Here is a 22579-nt window from a genome sequence, read left to right as displayed (position 1 = left end):
AAAATCATTATGTGTGAACTGTCAAGTCTTTGTAGGTTTCAGCTATTCTTCACGTTTATCCCCAGCTTTACCTGTGAATCCACATCTCTTTATTTTCAGTTCGGTCTTGGTTGCGTCAAACATGTTTGAAATTAAATCTGTGTGATTCTCACTGCTTTTTTATCTGTTATATGTTTTAATTGGTTACACAAATAACTCTAGCTCCATACTCTTTCACAAAGTCTCACTGTTGCAGTTCAGTTTTACTGTCTGGTTATTAATAATTATAATAACATATGTTAAATTTTGAGCGTTTTTCAAGGTATTTAAAGATGCTTTACATAAGTAAAATGGATAATAAAAAACAAACACACTAAAAGCACAAAGTAGCACACAACATTAATCACACATTAAAAGCAGTTCTAAAAAGGTGAGTTAATTCACGCCTTCCAGCCAATCAGAATTGATAATAATAATTCACTTACATATTGTCAGATTTTCCTGCAGCACTGCATTTGTAATGTCTCTGTGATAAAGTATATTCCTTAAAGCTGTAATAGATATTTTTTTATAATAATAATTTATCAAATGACAACATGTGATGTCTGAGGAATCGCTTGTAGTGATGAATGTACAGAGAATTATCAGTGACTCTGCAGCTCCCCTTGACTTTATGGAGCTTTATAATGAGTTTCAGCTCATTGTTTAGCTGTCCGGCTGCAACTTTACTGTTTTTGTTCACTCTCAGCACTCTCATGGTGTCGTTTTCGGTCGCAGCAGGCAGCTGTTTCCAGAGAAAAAGCTCTAAAAACCCACTGTACACTACCTGCTAAGCACCAAACAGCAAACAGACACAGTTAGCAATTAGCTGGTGAACATCATGGAGCATTTAGCAGAAACATCAGTATAAAAGCTGAACAACTGGAGGAAATAAATTCAGTTCTTCATGTTGGATTGAAAAGTCTGTCCAGGTTTTCGTTGGACCCACACACTCATCTGCAGATAGTGATGGGACGGTGCTGAGACAGAGCAAGCTACTCAGTAATGGAGGATGAGGAGGGAATGTAAATGTCATATGTTAATGAGATTAGAAAAGGCAGAGGAAGAGTTGAAAAGAAGAGGTGAACCAGCAGAACGTGGGGGTACAGCTTCCCTGTGATGTATCCCAACCAGCATATCTGAGCTTTAATGATTCTCTCTGGATGAGAAAGAGAGACTAAAGAGACATCAAGGGAGCTGAGGGGGTGAGGAGGAGGGTGAAAGAAATAAAAAGCAGTAAAACAGCATAAGAAAAGACAGAAGTGCCCTTCTAGACATTTATGACTGCAGATGCATTAAAGTTTAAAGTTTTATGTAAAACTTTTCAGACTTCAAAACCGCCTGGAATCAGGAGGTTGCATCAGAGAGGAGAATCTCTGCCCGCTAATGAAGCCCAAATTAAATCCTGATGTTACATTTTTATTTTCTGAAAAGAGATAAGAGTGAAATTAAAGTCTAAATCACAATTCTCTAGCAGTTAAGCTGTTATTAACACAGTAATGCCTTAATTTATCTAAACCGCAGACAAAACCAGACCTTTCTAATATCCTGCATTTTCCTCAGAAGCCTCCATATTTTCTGATCTGCTCTTGTTTTAATTTATACTTGATGCAAACATGATAAATTGAGTATAATGCACATTTCTACAGAACTAATTCAATCAGTACAACAAGTGATGTCACGTCATACTCACCGCTCTTTCTTTTTAACACTAGTGCTGTTTTCATTCATTAATTTCTCCACTCGCTTCAACTTTGCTGTTTTTTGATCTGCATACCAGCAGCTCCTTGGATGTATTTCCTCCATTTCCTCATTTCATAGCTTTAAAGTGATTGAAAAAACAGCAAAGATGACGTTCAATGATTTGACACTTGGAAATTCTTTGAGTACTGTAATTCAAGTTTTTTATTTGCAATAAATACAAAAACATAATGCGACACAAGACAACATATTACTTTAAATCAGGTTAGGGTTACACAGTGAAAGAAAAACAGATCTGGGTACATAATGGTAGCTAGTGCAGTTAAAATAAGACCAATGAGAACTGGTGTTGCTTTTTGTAGATTTGTCCAATACTGATGTTCTTGTCTGTCAATAAGCTTTAGATAATAACATGCAGGTATTTTTAAACGCAAGTATTTTCTAATATTTCTTGTGTGCAACTTATAAACAGCAATAATAAAACTAATCACTGAAATCACATTCACAATTAATAAAACTGAAAATGACTCCAATTTCACACCAAAAGCACAAGTGCATAGTTTGCATGAGGTAAAGTGTAGGATGAGAAGCATGACGTACATCATGATCATCCCACAAAACAGCCGACTGGGATTCTGGAGATTACACTAGAATAAAAACAATAACAATATAAATTTTGTACCCTGGAATCCCTGTCCTCTCTTAAAAGTTGTGGTAGGATCAGTGAGTTGAATTACATGACTTAAAAAGTTCACAGGCACATAAAATCAACTTGTGTTAAAACTCTTGAACAGTGTCAGCGAGTCCCAGCATGCAGAGCTAATCATGCAGCCTTTTATCTCAGAAATTTGTGTTAAAAATCTGGGAATTTAAAGTTCGTAACACTCTTTCACTTTCAACCAAAACATCTCATGAATTGTTGTTGAAAAGTTTCTTTCCTGCAGCAGAAAGGACTCTGAACTTTTTCTCCCATATAGACAATAAACTGCATCTCTTTACTGTGTGACCTGAACATGCAGTTTGATGTCCTGCGAATACTGTTATAATTTCCCTCAACTTTTTTTTTTTTTTTATGTGTGGTAAACTACTGGCAATCATTTTTAAATAAAAGCAGGCTCTATTTTTAACTCTGCCTCTCTCTGGGTGGGCGGGCAAACCGTTTGACTGACAGGAAAATGAAGTTAGCCAGTGGGAATATGCTGTGTGAGGGGGGATTCATTAGCACTCTCTCAAAGGGACACAGTCATTTATAATTAAATGCCGAGGCTGTTCAATAATAGATGACCAGCAATGAATGTTTTCCAGAGACACAGAGCTTGAGACAAAATGCAGAGAGAAAGAGCGAAGCAGAGGAGGGAGAGGAGACATGAAGCGTACAGTGTTCCAGATGGCTGAAACTAATTACACATGAAAAATACCATCTTACCTCAGAATCCATATAGGGAAGAGTTAGTGGCTGTTATTTCAGCCTGAAACCTCAGAATCACAACTGAGCGGCAACCTCTGGGTCTAAAAAAATGAAGCCGACGCCGAAGTGCCAAAAACTGCAGTTCCTCGAATGGCCACTTGAGGTTGGCTCCAAAAGAGAGTCAAAATAGACGCCCCATGTTAAAATGCTCAACTTTACAGCAGAAATAAACATATTTACAGCCTGGTGCAAAAAACAGTTTCGGTCTCTGTAGCTAATTTCCTCGTCTCATGACAACTGTACACGGGTGAATTTTTATGTAACTCATCTGTTTAAATTTCATTAAGGCTTAAAGTTATGTAGAATAAAGGCAGTGGCCACTTTGAATGACAGGTTGGTGCCGTCACAGGCAAGTCGCTACCATGGTGACAACGCTGGTTGGGTAACGTAACAATGGCGTAACCCCAGATTCACAGAGTATAGGCCTAGCCGTAGCCGTTGTTATTTCAATGTGTTTTTGGTTCATGAAAGTTAATTGTAACATTTTGCTTGCCTAAAAAAGTCTTGTTCAGTGTTAAGTTGTACTAAAAGACCCTCTAAAGAGTTGTTGATGTTCAGTTTTTTCCCGTAAGTACATTTTGTTTTAATGATTTTATGCCTATTTTTTGCTAGCGGGGCTAAAGTTAATATGAGGCTTCAGCCGTCTGAGTTTGTAAAGTAAAGTGGATATCTTCCACATTTACAGTCTTTTTAGTAAAATATTACCTCTGTGTCTCCTTGGACAGTGTCTCCCTGTGGAGCTTTGGTGGAAGTATCTGGCACTAAAAAGACTGTAACTTTGAAAGATATTGAATTGATTTGACTAATTTGGACGGCTCATATTAGCGTCAAGTAAACTTTTTAATACATTTTGTGCAGAAGTCTTTTTGTCCCCCATCACTTAAATTGCAAGTGCATTAAGAACTGATCATCTAATGGCCAGTATGAACAGGAGGCCAATTTTTTTTCCCAGGATGGCGAAGTCATGACCTGCCCTCCTCTGCCTCTGCCTGACTGTCTAGTACTTGTTGCCATTGTTGGTTGGGTTGGTTAGGTTTAGACATGAGGAGTGAGACTGGTTAGGGTCAGGGTAAGAATATCAGGGTAAACCAATCAGGGGCAGAGTAGGGCCGGTCATGACTTCGCCATCCTGGGAAAAATCTTTGTTTTGGCACCTGATTCTTGTTTTAGGACAGACTTGAAAAATTGTGAATCGATCCTTTGAGCTAATTTCAAGGGTGTTAGTGCCTAGAGAAAAGTCTCATACAGCATAAATAAGAAACACCAAGATAGTGCAGTCTGCAAGGTCTGACATGGTGTCTATACAACCTGTGTAGCAAAGACATAACGTTAGCAGAGCAGCAGGAGCCTCAGCTCTCCATCTGTGCCTACACAGGATGCCTTTCAGACACAGCATTCGGTGTAGGTCACATTGTCAGGGGTGTGTACTGGGAAAACAGGAGGAGGACCAAAATGCAGACACAAGGGCAGGACAGGCTGAATGGAAAGGGACTTTGATAAATTAATAATCACAGACAGGCTTGCAGGTCAGCAATGAAAAGGCAGCCAAAACAGACAAACGAGTCGCAAGGACAAGGCAGGTCAAAACCGCAGCTAGCAGAGCAGGTAAACATGATAATCAGAAACAGGGGAACGAGAAACAGGAACAGGTGGCTGGAACGCAAATGGACACCATGAGGAACTGGCAGTTCATCATGTTAGTAAGACATATAGTAAAGTAGACCCTAGTAGACCCACCAACCACCTAGTATCACCATATCAACTCCTGAGTACTGTATTGTAGTAACCACAACTAGTATCCTTTCAACCACCTACCTCCTTTACTGACAAAAACTCATAGCAGTCGTTTAGCAACCACCTTAGCACCTACCAAGCAAAACACTGGCAAACCGCCCAAAACAACTCAGAAACCACTTGAGATCTGGTCCTGTGCCCACACAAATTCATTTCCCAAACCTTGTAAAACCCTAGTAACCACCACAAACACTGTAGTGACCATCCTGCAAAGGCCAAGAGCACCTTAGCAGCCACCCAGCGACACTGTAGCAACCAGCCCAGTTCCCATAGTAACCAGCCCCAAGTAAAGCCCTACATGTGTGTCCTACCCCGCGCCAAACATCTGAGTAACCACCCAGTGACTTCTGTCTTTCTCAGAACATTTAACCATGTCTGCTAACTGAAGATAGACATTTATACCAGAAAACCTTCATATTTAGAAGTGATTGATTCAGTAATTGATTTACACAGCTCAGAGTGAGAATTCCCTGAATGGAAAACACAACAAAAATCTGTCACTAACCAGATGACGCAGACATGAGAGAAAGCTTTTGAGAAACAAACAAAGAGGAAACAGAGAAGCTTCATATTTAAGGACATTACCCTCATGTCTGATTTGACTACCGTGAGACAAATGAGCTGAGAATCTTCTTTATAACCACCAGGGGAGAAGTATTACAGAGCAGATGCAAGGTCACCGGCTAAATTGGTAATGCTTCGGTAGCCATGATTATATTGGTACTGTCAGAAACCACAGGGGAGCAATAATGCAAACAAAGCATAATTCTGCAGAAGCATTTCCACAGAGCCACACATGGTAATGAACATGTTGTCTAAAATATGAAGAGGAAGGAATTCAGCTCCAAGAGAAGCGATCACTGGGTATTTCATGGAAATGTATGAATATGTAGAGTATGTGCGGTTCCCTCTGTGCTTGTTGACTGCTGCCTGCAATGAAATGCTGACTGGCAGCCATAACTCTTCGAGCAGCGGGACACATTTCATTCGTCCCTCCCCCCCTCGTGTCACCTCTCTTTGGTCCCATTCCTCTTTCTCTCCATCACCCTTCTTCCTCCATTTCTCTCTCTCCACTCCTCACTCTGCTCTCCAGCCCTTCTCTCTCTCTCTCTCTCTCTCTCTCTCTCTCTCTCTCTCTCTCTCTTAAAAGAAATTTGTATCTGCATGAGAGGAAACGTGGTGATTCACAGTTGGTTGCTCCTTCCACACACACACATATATTAGTGTTGGTAAATCGTGGGGAGAGGACCACACAGGGCGAGATCACCCTGCGAGGGGACCCCTGGGAAAAAAAATAGCTGTGGGCCCCAGTTCAGTTCAGCCACCACCCACTACTCCAGGTTAGTTTGTGCTCATTTGATCAGACACACATTTATTAAAGGGGACATAACCTCTATTTCCTCCTCAAACTGATGTCAGATTGTTCCCACAAATGGTCACCTGTTCTGTAATGATGCTGAGGTTGTTGCTAAGGCTGTTCCACAGGTTGTTCACGTTGTACCTCGCATATTTCGGATTGGATATCTGCTAATTTACGGATATATTTGAGAAGTTGACCATTTGAGCAGAAGAACGATAAAAAAGAAGTGAAATCCTACTGCTGTTTGTTCACGTAGTCTCCAGAAACTAACCAATCAGAACAGAGTGGACTCAAACCCCAAAACCCCTTTAAAGAGCAGCTAAACACACTGTTTTCAGTATTTCTATTGAAAAACAGTCCCTATATAAAACTTTAGACACAGTCAAGCCTGGAGAAATGAATGAGAAGTATAGCCACTAGAGCTAAAACAGTTTAAATTATTATTCAGCAACTATTAATCATTTCAGTTTGAAAAAAAATCCAAAAATTATTTGATCTTAGCCTCTCAAATGTGAATATTTGCTGGTTATCTTTGTCATATGTGAGAGTATACTAAATATCTTAAAAGGCTTAAGACTCTTGGTCTAATAACACGTTGAAGATGTCACTTTGGACTCTCAGTTGCAGCCCTAATAGCCACAGCATTTTATTGCGGAGGCTGGAGGTGACTGTCTCTCCTGACAGAGATCTACCTCCACCTGAATCACTGAACAACCACTAACAAAACAGAATTTAACCGGTTAGAACAGCTTTGCAGCTTTGATGAATAAAGAGAGGGTAAAGAGTAGATGAAATGCTCAAATACTCAAAAGCCTGATCATGAACCAAATATGTGTCAGACTGAGAATGTGGCCCAGAAAAAAAACTAATTTGCTTCTATGAGTCAAGTGATTTCAAGTCCAGTCACTGGTTGTTACACTTTCTAATTTTTCACCATTGTGCTAAACACCATGTACTGCAGCAGTGGAGTCAGCCTCATTAAAGTACCATGTTCAGCTCAGCTGTCCATTAGGCATTAAACAGCCACTAATAAATCATATTATGCTTACTGTAGTTTCTGCTAGAGAAGTAGTTAGCTTTCACACATTCAGAGACTTTGTTGCTGCCTCCTCAGACGACTCCTCAGTGTGTGTGTGTGTGTGTGTTTGGCCATGTGTTCAATAAGTCTATACAAGTGCATGTTTACACTCAATTGCCACAAAGATTATGTGTGAGATCAGTTCCCACCGATCTATCACACTTGCAGCCACTAGTCTGTTGCCACAGTGACTGTTTGGCTCCTTGTTGATGATTGGCTGGTTGATCTGACACCAGCAGGTCAAACAACTGTTCATGGATACCAGAGGAATAGTCTTAAAATCTTTTTAATCCTTTATCTTTTCATCTAGCACAATCATCAGGTCAAAATTTCAATTTGTTTTATTTTATTTTATTAATTTAAAAGTTTAATTTTGCAAATCTTGTCTTGTGTTAAAGTTTTATCTTTTTGTTGAACACAGACCTGCTTCCTGTTCTCAAAAATCGCTCATCTCTTCTAAATGGATCAAATCGGGACATTTTCTTTATATAAATATGAGCATCATCTTACACAATATATAACTGGCTGCACAGTGCTAGTTGTCAGCTTTTTGTTTGGAGTTTTATTTTAAATTATTTATTTATTTATTTTGTAATTGAACATCATGAACATGTAGACATTCATTCAATTTATTTTATGATCAAATACCTGCAAAACTGGTGACATTTCCATCAGCCTCCGTTAATTTGTGTGCTAATGATATGCTAGTGCTAATTTGCAAACGTTAGCATGCTATCACATTAAAGAAAGATGGTGAGCATGCTAAACATTATACCTGCTTAACATTAGCATGATAGCTAATGGCTGACTACGGTATAGGTCATAAATCCCGCCCCCTCCGTGTTAGCAGATGGTACATGAGCCAAACTAAAAAATCAAAGTACACGTCAAATAAGTTTTTCCAAAAGATGGTTTCTGTCACTTTAGGTAGTTTTTATTGTGCTGATATTTGACCAAGTGCTCATTTTTCTGATACGTTTGTTTTTAATTAGTTATTTGACTATATAAAAACAGGGGGTGACGTCATGATTGACAGCTGTGTCAGCCACTCTCAAACCACGGTCAGGTGGTGCAATGGCTGTATCCTCATCTGTATCCTGGATATAATCCTCAATTATATCCAGTGCAGTATCTACACGACACATTCACTTTACTACATGACACAGGTTTAGGCATGAGGAGGGAGAGGGTTAGGGGTCGGGGGCGCGTGTCGTGTAACATGTTAATAAGGTGGCAACATCAGGAGTGCGTGTCGTGTAGTAGAGTGGGTGTGTCATGTAGGATTAAAGTGAGTCTACAAGACCGCAGCTAGAACCTTCTCATCATCCCGCCACCTGACTCTACTGCACAGACTCTGGCTCCAAATGACGTCACACAAGCAAGATGGCAGCTCCCGGAAAGGAGATACTTTGGCTTAGCATGCTGATGTTAGCATGTAGCTCAAAGCTCCACGATGTCTTCCCTACAGTAACATTACCAGTCACTCAGTGAGGTACGTCAATTCTACAACATAGTTCAGGACTAGCGGGGTACATTATGACTCAGTCCAACTTAATTTTATGAAAAAGTGACAGCTTTAGAAAATACATTAGTTTTAATATTTTTTGGCTGCTGTTCAAGCTGCGATTTTACTGAGAGCAGGTTTAATGTTAATAGACTGTAGATCAACATTCAACCTTCACATCATCACCCAAACTCCATCATGTAACACTAAAAAGTGTTCAGCAAGCCCACATCCTATCATTCAACTGTGCTAAAGAGTGTGGAGGTGTTGCACGGGGGGATTCCTCTGTGTGTTTGTGTGTGTGTGTGTGTGTGTGTGTGTGTGTGCTACAAAGAGAATGGTGCAGTGCTTATTTATGTGTCCATTGCGTCATCTAGCTTCAGCAAAGTGCTGCAGTCACTTTTTAGCCCACCCTCCCCCAAACACTCTCACACACACACACACACACACACATACACACACACACACACAAACACACATAAAACACACACATGCACACACAAACACACACGGTCCCTTGTTAGAGCACACGGTCATGCGATCGGCGCTGCACGCTGCTGCATGTGTCGGGGCTGAGCTCCTATAATCCACATTGATTCATGGTGTAGAAAGGAAACAGCTCCCAGGAGAGAAACACTCAGAGCTGTTGTGTCCATCAGCTGCCGTTTGTGTGTCTGAGATCAGACCAAGTGTCTTTCTGGCAGATTCTTTGTTTCGGAAAGTGTATGTTCAGTCTGAAAACATCAACAGTTAGCTGGGTGGAGGTTTGGGGATGCTGTAATGAAATCAGGGAATGTATCTTTAAAAGAAAAACAACAGGGTTTGTGTTGGGAGGAGTTTAGTACAAATGTAGTTCAGCTGAACATCTGTGGAGATGGAATTTATATTGAGTCATATTCAGCTGAGTATTATCAACCAATAATCAAAATAAAGTTTTGTCACCGGGGGAGTAGTGATGTCTTCGTGGGTGGTCATACCATTTAACTCAATCTAGAAGTATTATCAGAAAAATTTAATGAAAGTATAATGAAATAAAAGAAGAACAAGGAGATCTATGATACTGTCACTACTGACACTAGTGGTTGGACAGATGGATAGATAGATTGTTAAGTGAATAAATTGATGGATGTTAAATGGGTGGATAGATGAGTAAATGGATGGATTGATAAATTGATGTTTGGATGGATGAATGGACAACTGGGGAGTAAAATTACAGCAAAACTGTCCATAGCTGGTGCTATAGATATCCCCAGGAGCCTACTGGTTAAGGTGCATACCACATAACAGCAATGTCCATCGTTCGATTCAGGACCTTTGTTTGTCACAACCCTCTCTCTGTTTCCCGTCTCTCTACACTTTAAACGGTTGATTCACTAGCCAGGCCCACGCCACAACAATATGTGATTGAAGGTTTAATGGAAATGAGGAAGTATTGGATGTTGAAGATGGATGAATGGGTGAGGGGAAGGGAAAGGGAGGGTGGGTCGAGAAATCTGACACAAACAGGGCAGGATGGGACCAGGTATAATTGGGCTTGACAGGTAATTAGAGGTGTGGTTGAGGTGTGGCTATGCTCCTGAACCTCAGTTAACTTCATATAAAGGCAAACTTAATCGAATAGTTTACATTAATTCAAATCCCTAATGGATCGATAGATGGATGGTGAAGTGAATGGATGGATAAATTGATGGATAGTTGGATGGACAGATGAATAAGTGAATGGATGGAGGGATAAGGAGATGGGCAGCTGGGTGGATGGAGGATGATGGTTGGGTGGACCGATGGACAGTTAAGTGAACTGAAGGATGTATATAGATGTATGGATAGTTGGATTGGATAGATGTTTGATGGATGGATGAAAACATGTTGGGACAGGAGTATTGATATATAAATGGTCAGATAGATGGTGGATGATGGATGCATAGATGGAGGGATGTTTACATTAATGGATAAAACAATGGATGGATTGAGGGTTGGATGGTTAAATGAATGGTTGATGTAGCATATGGGTTACAATAGTGATTTCAGGGGGTGGACTGGGGTGGCCAAAGCCACACCTGAAATCTAATTGGCCACCCCAGATCTGATAGGTTGTTGGTCAACTTCATCAACACAATAAAGCCGGACAAATGCTGGTCAATCTATGATGACAGCTGATCAGCTGTTATCAGGCCAGTTTGTCATTTCCTTCTACTATAGTAATGGTAGGCCTGAGGCCATGAGAGCTGAGATCTAGTCAACGGACTTAAGACCACGAGTCAGAAAAAAAGCAGGTCTCAAAATCAAAAGTACTTAAAGACGCAAGCAGCTGCATCCATGTGCTGGCCGTCAGGACTCAGGACCCCAGTCACAGTGACCGCAAGCTGAGCTAACATGATATGAATAATGTGCAGTTTTAAATATATTTTGCACAAGTAAAAAGTATAATGGGACTGTTATGCTGACAGAGTAGAGTAAACTCCTTTAAGTGTTGTGGACATTGGTTTGGGGTTGCATACAATGTGAATTTGAATGTACAATGTGTGTTGGAAGAGATAGTAGAGCTGATGCAAGCTGAGTTAACACTACAGTGATATGAATAACATTACTGACGACTGTTTTAAATATGTTTTGCACAGGTAACCAATGTAAATAAATGTGTTGCACCAGTTTGGACCCAGAGCTTCATTCTGAACCTGTAACATATAACATATTTACTACACTACAGGGAAATGGCTCTTAGAAAATGTGCAGCCTATCCTGATATATACATACATAATTACTGATTGAAAATAGACATGTCATGGCCACATGACATGTCATGGCCACCCCATTCAAAATGTCCTGGATACACCACTGATGGATTAGCTGGTGGCTGATGGATAGTTGGATAGATAGATGAACAAATATTGGATAGATTAATGGATGTTGAATAGATTAATAAATGATGGACCAATGGACAAGAGGTTAAATGACTATGTATATTATATATGTATGTGTAAATGGGTGGATGGCTGGTTGTTTTTCTTTAATGTTTTTAATGCATTATGTTAAGCACTTTGAATGTCTCTTGTGTATAAAATAAATGTGCATTGCCTTATCTCTATATATAAATATAAGATGGATGGACGGATGGATGGATAGGTGACTAAATGGATAGGTGGGTGGACAGACAAACGGGCGGATGGCTGTATAGATGGTTGTTTTCTTTTTTAATGTTTTTAATGCATTACATAAAGCACTTTGAATGGCTTCTGTGTATGAAATGTACTATAAAAATAAACGTGCCTTGCCTTACCTTTATACGGATGGATGGATGGATAGGTGAATAAATGGGTGGGCGGGTTGATAGATAAATGGATGGATGGCTGGATGGATGATGGGTAGGTGGATAGAGGGATTGCTGGTTGGATGGCTAAGTGAATGGATGGATGTACAGTATATATGCATGGATGGATGGATGGATGGATTAATGGATGGAAGTGAATAAATGGGTGGACAGATCTGTTTGACAGCAGCCCTGTCATGTTAACAATAAAACAAAAGATGAAAATAGATCTTTTCTTTCTTTTTCTGACACACACATACACACATTGTCCAGCTTCAGTTGGTTTGTTTTTCTGTGAACAGAGACTCTAAAGGCTGCTGTAAAAATCCGACTAGCTCCTGACGCCCATTCACACAGAGACAAACAGCAAAAGGGGAGGAGGACACTGTGAGAAGGGGGGGGGGGGGGGCTGTAAATCCAGAGTTTATGGTCTGTCCGTGGACCAGTAAAACACACTGAACTGTGATATCAGTCAGCAGGTCAGACTGAGAGAGAGGGAGGGAGAAGGAAACAGGTCATCAGGGAGAGAGGGAGGATGAGAGAGATGGAGATGAAAGACGGGAAGGAGGTCAAACTGATGGAGAAGAGGGGGGAGGAGGAGCTTTGTGGTAATATCGCTGTCTTATTGTGTTTTTTACAGCTCTTCTGGTGTGTGTGTGTGTGTGTGTGTATGTGTGTATGATCCTGTATATTTATCTTTGTGAAGACCAATTTGAGTAACACATCTGGGGACATTCTGGTCGGTCCTCACTTTGGGCTGAACCTTTTATTTTATTATATTGTTTATGTTGTTTATGTCCATCTGTAGTGGTGGAAGCCACCAGTGATACAAAAGTTGTCAGTTGTGGTTAAAATATTACACTTAGAAAACAGACATAGCGAAACATCAATATTACAACCACCAAAAGGAGAAAGACAATGCTAGTTCCTAACGAAGGAGATCAGTAATCTAAACATCATTAAACCAAACAATTCATGTGGAGGCTCTTAATTATTAAAATTAAGACTGAAATTTAATTCTTGATCTTGGAAACAGCAGCTGACAAAGTAGACATAGACAACTGGCAGACTTTCTGGGGAAGACCTGGTCTGACTAGGAGAGACAGCATATATCCCACTTTGGATGGAGCTGCTCTTATATCTAGAAATATGGCCGAGTTTAATTGTAGACCAAAACCATGACAACCCAGAGTTGAGACCAGGAGGCAGAGCTGCAGTCCTACACGCTTCTCTGCGCCTCCATTAGAGCAGTTACCCACCCAAAACCACATAGAGACTGTGTCTTCTCCCCTGACCACTTAAATCAATTAAATCAATTAAATCCAAAGTAAACAAAAGAGGAGTCATTCATAAAAATCTAATAAAAATTAACACCACCACTACAATAGTACAGTAAAATAGGAGAATTAAATATGGACTCTTAAACATTAGATCTCTGTCATCTAAAGCTGTATTAATAAACAATCTAATCTCAGATTATTATATTGATTCATTTTGTCTTACTGAAACCTGCTGTGTCATGAGGAATATGTCAGTCTAAATAAATCCACTCCTCCCAGTCATATTAATACTCACATTCCTCGAACAAGGAGGCCTGCCTCAAGGAGGTGGAGTTGCAGCCATTTTCAACTCAAGCCTGATAATCAACCCTAGACCTAAACTTAATTATAACTCATTCGAAAGCCTTGTTCTTAGTCTCTCACATCCAACCTGGAAAATTTTATGGTCAATTCTGTATGTTATAGTGTACCATCCTCCTGGTTTTTATCAAACTGAGTCCTTAGAACAGATAAAGTAATTATAGTAGGTGACTTTAATATTCATGTCGATGTCAATAATGTTAGCCTTGGCACTGCATTTATCTCATTATTTGACACAATTAGCTTCTCTCAGAGTGTAAATAAACCCACTCACTCTTTTAACCACACCCTTGACCTTGTTCTGACATAGCATCGAAATTGAACACTTAATAGTTTTTCCATGAAAACCTATTCTATCAAATCATTACTTAATCATTTTTGAATTCCCATTACTGGATTACACGCCATTAGACAAAAATGTCTTCATTAGATGTTTATCTGATAGTGCTGTAGCTAAATTTAAGGAAGCAATTCCATCAGTACTGAATTCAATGCCATGTCTCAATACAACAGAGGACTCTTATGCTAATTTTAGTTACTCCCAAATTGATCATCTTGTTGATAGTGCCGCAGGCTCATGACACTCAACTCCATCACCCCTTTAAAAAAGAAGATAATTAACCAAAAGAGGTTAGTTCCATGGTATAACTCCCAAACAAATTAAAGCAAATGTCGCAAAAACTTGAAAGGATTTGGCGTTAGAAGAATCTGACTTAGTCTGACAAGATAGTCTTAAAACATATAGGAAGGCCCTCTGTAACGCCAGAGCTGCCTATTACTCATCATTAATAGAGGAGAATAAAAACAGCCCTAAGTTTCTTTTCAGCACTTTGGCCAGGTTGACAAAGAGTCATAACTCTATTGATCCATGTACTCCTATATCTGTCAGCAACGACTTCATGAGCTTCTTTAATGATAAAATTCTAACTATTAGAGACAAAATTCATCACCTCCTGCCCCCAAACGATTGACTGATTTACCCTCAAACACAGGAACCTTAGAAACAGCTGTAAAACCTGATTTATATTTAGACTGTTTTTCTCCATTCGACCTTCCTGAACTAACTTCATCGATTTCTTCATTTAAACCATCAACCTGTCCCTTAGATCCCATCCCAACTAGGTTGCTTATGGAAGTCTTACCCTTAGTTAGCACTTCGTTAATAGATATGATCAATCTGTCTTTACTAACAGTTTATGTACCACAGTCCTTTAAAGTAGCTGTAATTAAACCTCTTCTTAAAAACCATACTCTTGATTCAGGTGTTTTAGCCTACTATAGATCTATATCTAACCTTCCATTTCTCTCTAAGATCCTTGAGAAAGCAGTCGCCAATCAGTTGTGTGACCTTCTACATAACAGTTTATTTGAGGATTTTCAGTCAGGATTCAGAGTGAACCATAGGACAGAGACAGCACTGGTGAATGTTACAAATAACCTCATAATTGCATCGGACAAAGGACTTCTCTCTGTACTTGTCTTGTTAGATCTCAGTGCTGCATTTGACACCACTGACCATCACATCCCATTACAGAGACTGGAACATGTAATTGGCATTAAAGGAACCCCATTATGCTGGTTTAAATCCTATTTTTCAGATGTTTGTTTTAATGATGAATCCTCCATGCACACAAAAGTTAGACACAGAGTGTCACAAGGTTCTCTGCTTGGACCAATACTATTCACCTTATATGTGCTTCCTTTAGGTAATACTATTCAGAAACACTCCATAAATTTTCATTGTTATGCAGATGATACACAATTATATTTATCAATGAAGCCAGATGAATTTGCAGAAAAACTAGTCCACGCATTTGTTACTTCTAGGCTGGATTATTGCAATTCCTTATCCTCAGGCTGCCTATAGCGGACAAAAGCTACAGGGGAAAGTGAGTATAACAGTTGTCGATGGTACATACATATGTGGTTCTAATGTACAGATGGATAAATAGATAAATTAAAGGAAAAACTGGTACAGGTCTGAATGCTTGACCCCTACAGTGAGGGGATCTGGTGGCTCTGTTATGCTTTGGGGGGCATTCTGCTGGCATGGTTTGGGTCCACTTGTCCCCTTACAGGGAAGGGTCACTGCAAATCAATACAAAGTTGTTCTTTGTGATCACTTTTATCTTATGATGAAACATTTCTATCCTGATGGGAGTGGTCTCTTCCAGGATGAAAATGCCCCAGTTCATAGAGGTCACAAGGGGTCACTGAATGGTTTGATGTATGAAAATGATGAACACCTGTGGGAGATTTTGGAGTGATGGGTTAGACAGCACTCTCCACTACCATCATCAAAACACCAAATGAGGGAATATCTTTTCGAAGAATGGTGTTCCTCAGCCTTGACATTGATTCTACGAGTCTCTGGAACTCTTCTGGAGGGATGAACACCATTCTTCAGAAAGATATTCCCTCATTTGGTGTTTTAATCATGGAGGAGAGCGCTGTCTAACAGTCCAAAATCAACTAACTTTGTATTGATTTGCATTGACCCTTCCCTTTAAGGGGACTAATGGACCCAAACCATGCCAGCAAAATGCCCCCCACAGCATAACAGGGCCATTGGATCCCCTCACTGTAGAGGTCAAGCATTCAGGCCTGTACTGGTTTTTCCTTTAATTTGTCAGCCGTCTGTATCTCCAACATGATGGGAACATTTTTTTTCTTTCTCCTAATATTAGGTATACAAGAGATCCCATGGGGGTGATCTTCCTTGGCTCTGTGTTGCCCAAATTGGTAAAGCAGTTGGCACTGAGACAATCTACCCCAACCACTGCTTACAAAGCACCACTGTACAGGAACTCTCTGATGTTGGCCTAGAGGCAAGAGAGATCATATCAGTGATGATGGGGCATAAATGTGAACTATCCCTGCAACCTTACTGGCGTCCAAACTACAACAATTGACGATGCTGGAGCAATATCCTTGCTTCTGGCACCTTGCAATAAAACACACCTGTCCAGAATCAAATACCCCTGTACCAACAAAGAAGAGTGCTAATATAATTGAACACTACTTCAACAATTGCACAATTAATCACGATATCCAGATAAATCACCTCATCTTTAAGCATGCTTTCCACTGTGTCTGTGTGTAGCTGCGTCTGTGTGTTGCTTGGCAACCATTCTGCTAAATGTCGCTGAAGAACTGAAGAACATTGCATGGCAGAAGGATGATTATTTGTTATCAATAAATTATTGCAATTTTTGTTGCTGTGTTTATTTTATGAAACCTTGCCAGGTATATGCACTAACCATTTTATAAAAGCAATAGGCCCCGCGGCTCTGCTCCGTGTCATGCCTAACAACGCCCCTCAGCTGTTCTAAAATCACTGTAAACCACAGCCTCTTGGGGCTTATTGCTTTTATGACTTTCACCAAAAAAATCAGACGAGTGTCTGAAGGAAAATTCTGCACATAAAAATAATGGTTCATGTAGTGCTGAATGATCAACTATTTAACAAGAGTAAAGTTATATTATATAGGTTATGGACAGTGGAAGAAGTATTCATATCTTTAAAAATACCAATACAATGGAGTAAAAATACTACAATTTCAGTAAACATTTTCCTTAGAGTACTGAGAATATGTCTAATAAGAAATTGTTAAGAAGTTAAGCTGTACTTTGCTTTCTAATTGGAGTTTTGTAGATTCAGATGTGAAGACAAGCTGCAGAATCAGAAGAAGGAGGGCAGACATCTTTTAACTGCTCTGTGCTTCTGTGAGAAACTGATGTCACTGTGTGAATAATGTATAAGTCATATAAGGTTTTGCTCTTATGGCCATACATATTTGACCATGCGTGCCACTTCTGAGAAGCAGAAGGAACATGCAGCACTCAACATGCAGTATGTATGTTTATATGCACATGCACACACATTCATGTTTGCACTAAACTTGTGACATTATAGCCGCTCACAACTACAACATCAATCTGTACTCTAACATAATTCTAACTGTAAAGGATAAGTCTGGTTATATTCTATATTTTTCTTATCGTCAACAAATCTGATTAAGAGACCAAAACCAACAATTAATTGATCTACTAAGTATTGTGCTTGTATCCAAAGCTGTTTCTGAAGATTTAAGTCTTCGGTGGGAACCAGTGGGCTTGGGTCTGTGTGCCGCAGACAGAGTAGGGAAGTCATAAAGTATTGAGAGACAGACCAACATATTTTTGGTTTTGGTCTTTCATGAGATTTGCTGAAAATAATAAATATATAAAACAACTCTAGACTTAAAGGTGCACTGCAGAGTTTTACTGTAAACAAAGAAAGTTTCTGTTTCTCACCAAAACGTATCATGTTGAATGCATTTCCTTCCTCATAAAACACATAAAACACTTTTAATGATAATTTTGAAACCGTCATTATTTAAATCCAATTCATGTTAACTTGCAAGCAGTCTCTGCCTTTGTCGACACATTGCTTTGTATCTTGGCACATAACTGCCACCTGTGGATCAATGGAATAGTGTGAAACCATTGACAGGAAAGTGAACGATGTCACCCACATGCTTTGGGCCTGCATATGCGTCCTCATGCATACAAACAAAACAGGGACTCAGTCATAAAAACATTGCTCCATAGCACTACTAGTGATCAAAAACTCACACAGTGCATCTTTAAAGGTCACGTATTATGAAAAACTCACTTTTTTGATGCTTGTGCACATACATTTAGGTCTCTGATGTGTTTACTAACACACAAACTGAAACAACCCAGTCAGTTTTTTTTTGTGGGCTGCCTACTTCAGAAAACTACCATTGCGAAGGTGCGCCATATTTTTCATGCAAATGCTAGACCTGCTACAACCTGATTACAATAATAATTGACAATTTATATTCATAAAAGATACTTACTGCTCTATTCCCCTGCAGACTATAGTCCGCTCTATAAATATTGAATGCATTCTGTAGCGACAACACATTCAAACACACAGGTTTTAGGCCGAGATGATCCACCGTGCATGATGGCTGGTTCTGAGGCTGCTGTAGTCTTCTTGTAACCTAGTAAATCTGAAAAGGTAAGAGTCATGTAATGTAGAAAAGATAATGATGGCATTATTATAGTTTCATTCATCAAGCATTCATCCTACCTGTGGTATCTCCCTGCAGCAGACATTCTCAGACTTTGTAAGCTTTGTTGCACAATTCCCACAAATACACCTGTGCCAGGAAAGAGATTAAAAAAGTGACAACATTGCAGGTGTAGTTTATTTGAATGTTTTGTTACTAATGAGGACATAGGTAACCAAATGCAACGATTTAATAAAGTTCATGTTAATAAGTACATAATATTTAAACACTGTAATAACTGGTAAACATACATTACTACTAGTTATGAGAACTTGGTAGACAATCCTACACCCCCTGATTGGCCAATTGGCAGGTACTGTTATCGGGAAAACATTGCTGGCTCTTACTGACAGCGTTTGAGCTAACAGGAATAGCTTAATGGCATCTATGTTACTTGCATTCATTTATATGCTAGAATACTAGCTTTTGATAAATAAACATTAATTATCAATAGTGTGTGGAGCCTCATTTTCATTTTTCCACAATCCTCTAAACACGCCGTCCTTTTATATCTAGTACAGGTACATGCACACACTTTATAAATGGAGTCACTAGCAGTGGGTTGTCCGCAACACAAACAGCCACCACAGCCGGCAACGTATCCTCATACAAAAAGAAATGTTGAAGTGACATAAAGTTAATAACTAAACATTCAGAAACGTCCTTGATGCTTGAACTTGTTCAAGAGCCTCTTATTGCTCAGGATCTGACTCTGGTTAAAACATATACGGTGGAACTGCTATGTTTTCTCTGGCAGCCATGTTTCTCCAAGGGTTCATGCTCAACAGTTGCTATGGTGGCGTGAGTCGCATCGGTGCACCCTGTGGAAGAGGGAGGTGAGGTGAGCATCAGCTCATTATCATTTAAAGGAACAGACACTCAAACCGGCCGTCCTGAACAGGGCTGTTTAGACAGGATGAGAAGGCTGCTGTGGTGCTTGATCCTTGTGATATTTTGACCAAAACATGTCAGATATATTTTATTAAGACCCCAGGGAGCTGTGTTAACTTGTGGAAAAGGGGTATAATATGTCACCTTTAAGTGCAACACACACTGGTTTACATCACGTACCGTTGTATGCCTCGAGCATACATCAGACGTGTCTTGCAGACAGACGTAGTCAAGGTAAAGCTGATTCGGCACAGGACAAGAAATGATGTGAAAAGGGGTTCTCCATGCATCATGTGCAGCTGAATCAGGTGTTTCTCAGAATGAGGACAGCAAACTGCAGAGGAAAAAAGCACTGGAGCTTATATTCTAGCTTGTAATAGTGCAAACATAACAACGTTTACACACTACTGTTTCTTCATCAGAGCCAAAGAGAAGAAGAAGAAATCGTGATCAGAACAGGATGGGAAAATTAAGCCACGGGGGCGACTTGAGTCTGAAGGAGCCACCTGACAGTTACTTTGTACACAGATCTCACCGTCTACAGTTTTCTGGTTGTATAACAGTTTCTACTGAAATAATAGTCCCAATAAAAAGTGTTTTCTCATTATCCAGAGAAACGGGAACACTCTGCCTGGAGGGAGGTGTTTCTGAAATGTAATTTTTCAATACTGTGCACTCAGATTTTGTGCAAACAGGCTGTACAGACGTGACTTGCATTCAGCCTGGCTGCAGCAGCAGCAGCAGCAGCAACAGCAGAGGGATCCCCTGTTAAGATGCTGCCTGTAATTATTGGATTATTGAAGAGTGAAGGAGCTGGTGGCCAACCTGAGCCCTTCACACTCATGATCACAATCACAAACATCAATACCCTCCTCCCTCTGCTGCCATCCATTCTGCAGCCCCCCTCCTCTCCTCAGACGGCTGAGTGGAGGAGGCAGAGCTGCTGGGAATCCCACAGTCATACATTATATAACCAGCTCTGTGCTGCAGTCATGGTGCTCAAGCTGTGGCACTGATTAACTGGTGGCTGTTCTTCTAAATCTAGCAGATCAACCTCCACATGGAAAAATTAATCATTTTTTCCATCTACTTAAAGGCACACTCTCTGATTTTGTTGTTGGGCCCGGTTTTGCTAAAATGGCGTGTCAGCTCTGTTAAGACATCAGTCAATTCTTAAGCAGACAATGAGGTCATCTTCAAGCAGCAATTGGCCAGTTGTGAACAACCGAGTACAACACCATGAATATCTTTGGAGAGGAGAGACTGTCTGAAAGTGTGCACCATTATCCACATTTATATGACTCATCGTGTCTCAATGGCTTTTCATCCCGCCTTCGAATGTGGACATTCAGAACAGGCAGAAACACTTTGACTTTAGATGTGGTCGGACGCCAGTTCATATGAACTAGTTAGTTTGAAGCATCCTGTCAAGAGTTTTTACACATAAAAGACACAAATGTCTCCCCTGCTCCCCTTTCACACTGACAGTGAGCATGTTCTCTGCACAGTGGAGCATTATTTTCATCATATTTTTATGACTTTAGTTTTGATAGATTGAGGTAATCTGACATCTTTGCTTGATAAGCATCATCTGCATTTCTTTTCTTACGTGTCAGAAATCTGCCCATCTTGTACTTTCTGTTACGTGTTGTTTTGCTGTCTGGATGACACCTGCTAATCTGAACAATAATAATAATAATAAACTTATTTATACAGCACTTTTCAAAGCAAAGTTGTGAATTATTCAGGTGTAGATTTAACACATTTTGCCCCAGATGCTTGAGGGTGTATTTATTTCATGCAGGGTTAATATCAGTCTGAATGTGGCCTCACATGAGCCACAAGGAAGTTTGTAGTGACAAAACAAATATGACTTTACCTTAAACTAGGGGTGTGCGGTATGACAATATTAGATCGTGAACAATTAAAATGTCTCCATTACGCCTTTACAGAGTGATCGTTAGTATTGTGCGACAGTGCACAGTCTGCTAGCAGGAGGCTAACGGGTAACATCACCGACATGGCCTCATACAACATCTCCAATCTGCTGGTTTTATGGTTTTACAGCAGTTTTAATGTCCTGCTAGGAAGCTCACCTGCTGCACATCATGTTAAACTGACTGCTGGGCTGCAGGTAAACACCACCATTTAGTGGTTAGCTTGCCTGTCAACTGGTAGCACTAACTTCTGTCATGCCACAAGCTAGCATGATGTCAGCTGTTCTGTGTTGGTGCCTTTTTTTAACTGTGCACATCCTCCTAATTATCCGAAAACAACACATTAATGGTTCTACACAACATCAACTGTTTGCTTTTCAGCTGTGAAATTAGTCTGGTTGTACTGTTAGTTTGATTTACCACTGCAATATCCATTTTAAACAAGGCCAAATAGACTCGTCACTACTTTTTACTGGAGCATTGCACAACTGCTCTTATTTATTTATGGAATTGTTTCTGTTTTAATGTAATTTTATAAGAGTCTTTTGTGGGTGTATGTTTTTATGTTGTTTTTGAGCCCCTGACCTAATAGACAATAAAGTTTTTTGAATCTTGAATCTTGAGTACTGTTAAACAACCTGCAAAATAATCTTTAAAAACCAACATGAAAACTGTGATAAGATCGTGGATCATGATCCTACTTGAAAAATTCATGATATGACATTTTTGCCACGTCGCCCCCTCCTACCTTAAACACGACTTTTTACGAGAAATCTCAATCAAAGACATATAATGTGGTC

At 39.8% G+C, this 22579-nt stretch overlaps 2 long non-coding RNA genes across 2 annotated transcripts in view; both read right to left on the bottom strand.

Annotated features, from left to right (window-relative positions):
• The window catches only part of LOC122981255, a 571779-nt gene that overhangs the window by 174282 nt on the left and 374918 nt on the right, over positions 1 to 22579 (bottom strand). The window lies entirely within an intron of this gene.
• On the bottom strand, positions 17719 to 22321 carry LOC122981258. The gene is made up of 4 exons (XR_006403198.1): positions 21939 to 22321; positions 20023 to 20176; positions 18972 to 19041; positions 17719 to 18891 (listed from the first exon to the last, which is right to left on the bottom strand). It is a non-coding gene; the product is annotated as an uncharacterized LOC122981258 (long non-coding RNA).

The sequence above is a fragment of the Thunnus albacares genome, chromosome 4 (assembly GCF_914725855.1).
Source record: "Thunnus albacares chromosome 4, fThuAlb1.1, whole genome shotgun sequence".
Taxonomy (NCBI): Eukaryota; Metazoa; Chordata; class Actinopteri; order Scombriformes; family Scombridae; genus Thunnus; species Thunnus albacares.
The sequence above is the reverse complement of the archived record's forward strand: the minus strand, read 5'-3'. Positions and strand labels throughout refer to the sequence as shown.